Here is a 6,517-nt window from a genome sequence, read left to right on the forward strand (position 1 = left end):
TTGTACCTGAAAAGCATGTGAGAAAACGGGTAAACTACGAATAGTTGGTGAGTTTCACAATTTGAGTAAACCATGATAAAATCCATATCATAATATTATATTATCGATGTAATTATGCTGAGCCCACAAGTGAAATCTCTGACTATCCACACACACAACCCACGTGGCATACTCCGCCCACGGACCTGCCCCAAACCGCTATGTAACATTACATAGCAAAATATATATAACAACAAAATAGACATGTGCAACTGGTTGGGAAACATCAGCAAATCCATGCCGGACCAGTTGGGTTTGTCAGACCAATAGTACTATCCACACTCTACCGGCTTTCAGTTAACCACTCGTGTTCCGGGGCCTTAGAATGTTAGCAACTCAGACAATTACCATCTTAGTACATTTCCGTACGATTCCCGTACAATAAAAAAAATATATAAATCCACGCAAATCCATGCGTTCAGTATGTACTTAAACATTTCAGTATTAACATGCTTCCGCCCCGAGAAAATATTTAAAAACAATTCAGAAAAAGGGGCTCGTGAAACTCACCTTAGCACATGCAAGCAGGTAACAACAGTCATTATCAGTTAACACGTCCAATCTGTAATATGATCCATACGATCGTTACTATACACTTACTATTAATATAACTTTAACCGTGTTGACCGGTACATCTGGGGACACTGTTAACCCAGTACTGTACCCATTCCGGGGGCAATGTTAACCCAGAAACACTTCTCCGGACTCAGATTGTGATATCGTTTAGAGTTCACTAGTCAAATTTCTATTAGTCGTTTTTTCCGTTTTGCGTGCCTAGCACGGTTATCCGTTTTTACGTTTCAAAAATGAGTTTGGTCACACACGACCCGAAAATAGTGGTTGAATGATAATTTAATTAAAGTTGTGAAATTAGAGCTCGGTTTAGACGCCCCGATAGGCCGCGGGACCCGTTTCCGTCTTTAGTGCACCGGAAACTGTTTTATCGGATAAAATTACTCAAATCATCCGAATTATTTTCGGATGATTCATTTTTACTTGTTTAACTCAATTATATGAAAATAGTTCATTTTTTAGGGCTTTTATACACCGGTCAGCTCGTTTAGGCGAACTTTACCGGTTTACGCGTTTTAAGCTTTAAAAGTTTGTTTTTGCACAAATAATTATCCGTTTAATCTCGGATCTTGAAATTTTGTACAAATCACTTTTTGACAGTGGGGAATTTTATAAAATTATTTCCAGAATTAATTTTTATATTTAAAATTTATTTATCTATTTTTAAACACCATTTAAACACTAAATATGTCGTAAATACCAAACGACCTTAGAAAAATCCCAAATTTTTCCTGGATGTCCCCTGCCATCCACATAGTCCTCTGTAATTTTTCTAGAACCAATATCTCTTTTTACATGCCATTTTCACTAAAACCGAGCTAGAAAACCCTAGAACTCGTTTAACCGGAAAGCCAACTTAGACTTCTCCAACTGACCTAAAATTTTGTGTGTGACTTTTACATGTTATAAAAAGCTTATCTGAAATTTTCCAGAATTTTTCATGATATTTAACTATTTTTCACCATTTTTGGCCAAAACCGAGCATTAAATTCACCAAATATTCATCCTTTGTCCAAAAATTACCAAAAATTCACAGAACTCATATTTTCATGTATTTAACACCTCTGTAAAATTTCGTGACCTAACTCTAAACCATCACAATCTGTCCAAAAATCCATAACCGAACATAAACCGAATATACCTTTTGTTTTCCGCCACTACAAGCTACAAACTCGTCTTTCCGTTTTATCTACCACTAAACACAGATCCTACAATCAACATATCACAATACCAAGCAAGTTACACTCACGATCAAGCCTCTTACACTATAGTTTCGGTTATTGTTTCAAAACTAAAGTTTAAACCGTAAAAATTCGTTTTTGGTTCGTTTAACTCCTTTCTTGGACCAAGATCCCTTGTATAACCCGTATACATCACTTGATCATGCAAGAATCGGTTTTCATCTTTGAAACCTCATTTTCTTGCAAACAAACTCAAGAAACGAAGATGAAAACGTAAATAACTCGATTTTTACCTTACTTTTCTTGCTAAAAATCTCGGTTTTTAGTTCATGAAGTGGAGAGAATTGATGGATGTTGCAATGGTTGGATGAAAAAAATGAGAGACAAGGGGTTTCTCACCCTCTTGTCCGATCGGAAATATGAGGGGGGGTGGGGTGGGACCCACCTCTCCATTTCTAGCCACATACTTGGATTCTCGTAATCCGGATAATGTTTTGGATAATCTGGTTCAGTTCGTTTTTTGGTTAAATGTTTAATTCGGCTTAAAACGAGGCTAAAACGGTCATTTTCGGCTTAAAAATGAAATTTATATAAAACCGATTTAAAAACTTTAAAAACTTAAACCATGACATTTATTAACTTAAAACATCATATTATTAATTATTGCGCATCTTTTTCGGCTTGATCGATCGTCTCTTGCTCGGTTTGGTATTGAAAGTTTCATTTAACGTACCGACGTACCATTAAATCGAAAATTCTTTTTCTGTGCCGTACATTACTTATCCCGAAGCATTAATACTTCGTAAACATCACTAAATATCATATATATCGTCTATAATTGAACCCTCGATTCGTTCGGGTTTCAATAACTATCGATCGATTAATCGCATATTCAATACGATGAATTATATATTCACGTACAATCAATACAGTGAACCATATTATGGTAATTTATGTACCCGACATTAAATATAACGTAACTATTGTCTACCGGTTAGGGTATCCCTGGTTTCATCGGAATCGTTACACTCTCCCCCCGTTAAGAAATTTCGTCCTCGAAATTTTACACGCCCACTATCCCCTTTCGAGAGAAAGGTGGGGGGTTTTTCCTTCAGAATTCCCCTCGCGTTTCCAGGTATAATCTGGTCCTCGCTATGAATTCCTCTTAATCTTAATCAATAACGCTTGGTGTGTCCAAACTGTTTAGTTTTCCCGTCTACTATCTCTACGGAATTATTTATGATATCAAGCATGTTTTCTATGAGTACCTCCATTACTAGTACTCTCGTTGCCTCGTCGCTTAGGTACTTTTCAATCCGTATACATGGCAAAACATCATGTATAGTACTTAGCCCCTGGAGTGCTTTAATCGATAAACTAAATGACCAATCATGGAGATAGTCTCATGAGGTCCAATATATTAAAGAGCTATTTTCGGTTTTTGCCAAACCTCATATCACCTCTCTAAGGTGATGCCTTAAAAATGCCTCGTCACCTCTTTCCAGTGACAATGGTTTCCTATGAATGTTGGCATAAATCCTTTGCCAATCTCGCGCTGCTTTCAACTTATCTTAAATATTATAAATCCGATTGGTTGTTTCTCGAATCAATTCAAATCTTATGGCTTGAGTGACGCCCATTTTCAATTTAACAAATTGGTGATAATTACTTCACCCAAAGAAAGCTTCAAGCTCTCGATGCTTCCTTCCCCGCATTCCAATAATGGAAGTAGGATGACTATTTCGATCTGAGATAATTGAAAATGGTACTCCACGACGAGATACCATTTCACCATCATGAATTTGGGCGAGGATTCATTGTGGTAATCGTCATGGATTGGGATGAAATGCAAGGATTAGTTAATCGATCCGCGATTACCCAATTTACATCATGCCTTTGATATATCTTGGGAATTTGCGTCCCGAAATCCATTGTAATTTATTCCTACTATCATTGGAGAATTTTCTGTCGTTGTGGCGTTCCCTAGGGTTTTTGGTGTGCAGCCTTATCTCTTGCATAACTTAAATATTCACCAACATACGTAACCATATTTTTCTCCAAACTCGGCCATTAATAAAATTCTTTCATATATTCATATTATCAATAGTCTATTCCGATCCCGGATGTATGGAATATTTCGATCTATGCGCTTCGTTCATGATTAATTCACGAAGGTCATGGAGGGTCGGGATCCAAACCCGATTTTTGAAATAGAGAATTTCGTCCACGCGCTGTTCGAAATTCTTCTCATTGCCGTAAAGTTTCTCCTTTTCCAATTCTTCCTCTTTCAACGCCTCACGTTGAGCGACTTGAATCAGGTCCAAAAGGTTCGACTGGACTATCATCCCCAGCGCTCGCACTCGCAATGGCTTAACCCGATCTTTCCTACTCAAGGCATCGGCTACGACGTTAGCCTTGCCGGGGTGATAACGGATGTCACAGTCATAATCGCTTAACAACTCGACCCATCTTCGATGAATATGAGACTGCGGTCTCTTATCATCTATAAAATTTGTACATTTGTGTCGTACAAAGGATTATGAGTTGGGTAATGCTAAAAGTTCTTCAATAAACCGCTGATAGTCTCCGGCTAGTCCTAAAATTGGCGCATTTCCTTTGGCGCCTTGGGTGACTGCCAATTTTAATGGTTTCTACCTTACTCGGATCAACGTGTATTCCTTGATGGTTTACAGCGTGACCGAGGAATTGCACTTCTTGTAACCAGAAGTTACACTTGGGGAATTTTGCATACAACTTCTCCTGATTCAGAAGCTCTAAAATTAATCTTAAGTGTTGTCCGTGCTCTTCTTTACTTTTCGAGTAGATCAAAATATCGTCAATAAACACGATGACGAATTTGTCGAGGTAGGGTTTACAGACTCGATTCATGAGGTCCATGAACACTGTCTGCGCATTTGTTAGCCCGAACGGCATAAATAAGGATTCATCATGGCCGTAACGAGTCCGAAACGCTGTTGTTGCAACGTCCTCCTTTTGGATTTTTCATTTGGTGATAACTATATCTAAGATCAATTTTCTAAAATAAATCGCCCCTTGCAGTTGGTTAAACAGATCATTTACTTCGAAGAAGTGAATACCTATTCTTTATCGTCACTTTATTCAATTCTCCCTAATCAATACATATCCTAACACTTCCGTCCTTCATTTCCCAAATAACACTGGTGCACCCCATGGTGACTAACTAGGTCGTATAAAACCTTTATCCAACAATTCTTGCAACTGATTGGATAATTCTTGCATCTCGGACGGTGCAAGTCGGTAGGGTGCTTTAGCAACAGGGCCAGCTTGAGGCATTAAATCGATTCTGAATTCGACCTGTCGGGTTGGCGGTAATCCAGGAAGTTCTTATGGGAAAACTTGTGGAAATTCGCGTACCACCGGGGTATCATCCACCCGTTTCTCCTCAGAATCTGTGGCCGTCAAGCTTGCTAGATACGCCACGCATCACTGGCGTAAATATTTTAACACCTTGAGGTGGGATATAAATGGTATCATTGTGCCCGACTTCTCTCCTTGTACTAACACCTCTTCGTCATCCGACACCCGGATCTTGACGATTTTCTTTTCACAGTTTATTTCCACTTTGTTACGTGCTAACCAATCCATTCCCACTATCACGTCAAAACTACCTAATTCTACCGGTAATAAGTCAATCAGGAAGGATTGATCGTTCAGAATGAAAGGGGCAATTCCGAACTATCTGATTGACTATCATGGTTTTACCGTTAGCGACTTCTACGGTATAAGGTTCTATGGTTTCACTAATCGGTATCTTTCCAAATGATAGGAGGTTAACAGGAACTAACTTCTATCGACGACCGTAAAAATATCACTGAAGCTTATTGATTTAAAACTACAACGTACTCAATACCACCTTTGGATCATGACGTGCTTTATTCGAATTACTCACAAAAGCACGGCTCCTTGCTTGATCAGAGGTTGATGCTTGTCATGAGGTTCGTCTTCCAACGACACTTTGGTTCAACTTTGGGCAATATCTCTTGAAACGTTCTGTACTGCCACCTTCATAGCAAGTACAACTGTTTGGCATAATTTGATTTCTTTGGATGGATGGTTATTGAAGCTGTTGGGTTCGGAGTGGTTGTACACGAATGGGTTGGGGTCGCCGTTCACATGGCTTCAATTGGTTCTACAATTGGGGCATTACGTCCATCTTTACCACACCTGTGGCCTACTATCACTCGACATTCTTCTTCCTGCCGATAACCATATTTTCCACATTTAGGGAATGACCCTTCATGCGGTTCATGTTTTCACACCAGAACTAGTCTTAGTATAATTCTGGGTTGTAGGACATACCTACTTATTCAAAAGCCTATCTTGCACTATAACTTTATCATTTCTCTTCTTTAACACTCGACGTCTCACCTAACGTCCTTCCAGTCCGCTTCCCATAGAGTCAAATATATCAATGCTGGCTTGTGACACAACCCTTCCAAAGGTTGTATATTTTACAGGATTGACTATACTCCTTATCGATGGAGTTAGTCCCCAATATAGCGCTCACTTCGCTTAGTTTCAGGAGTAATTAGCCATGTTACCAGACATGACAATTCCTTCAAACGATTAGCGTGTTCTAAGTGATCAGCACACAACATTTCTATCTTCCATAGCTCAGTTTCCAATCTCTGAACTTAATTACTCGAATAAAAGTGCTCTAGCCCAAGAATTTTAAATTCCGA

Source organism: Bidens hawaiensis, unplaced genomic scaffold (assembly GCF_021521415.1).
Source record: "Bidens hawaiensis isolate Kalapana, Puna unplaced genomic scaffold, B.hawaiensis_p1.1 tig00067088_1, whole genome shotgun sequence".
NCBI classification, from domain to species: domain Eukaryota; kingdom Viridiplantae; phylum Streptophyta; class Magnoliopsida; order Asterales; family Asteraceae; genus Bidens; species Bidens hawaiensis.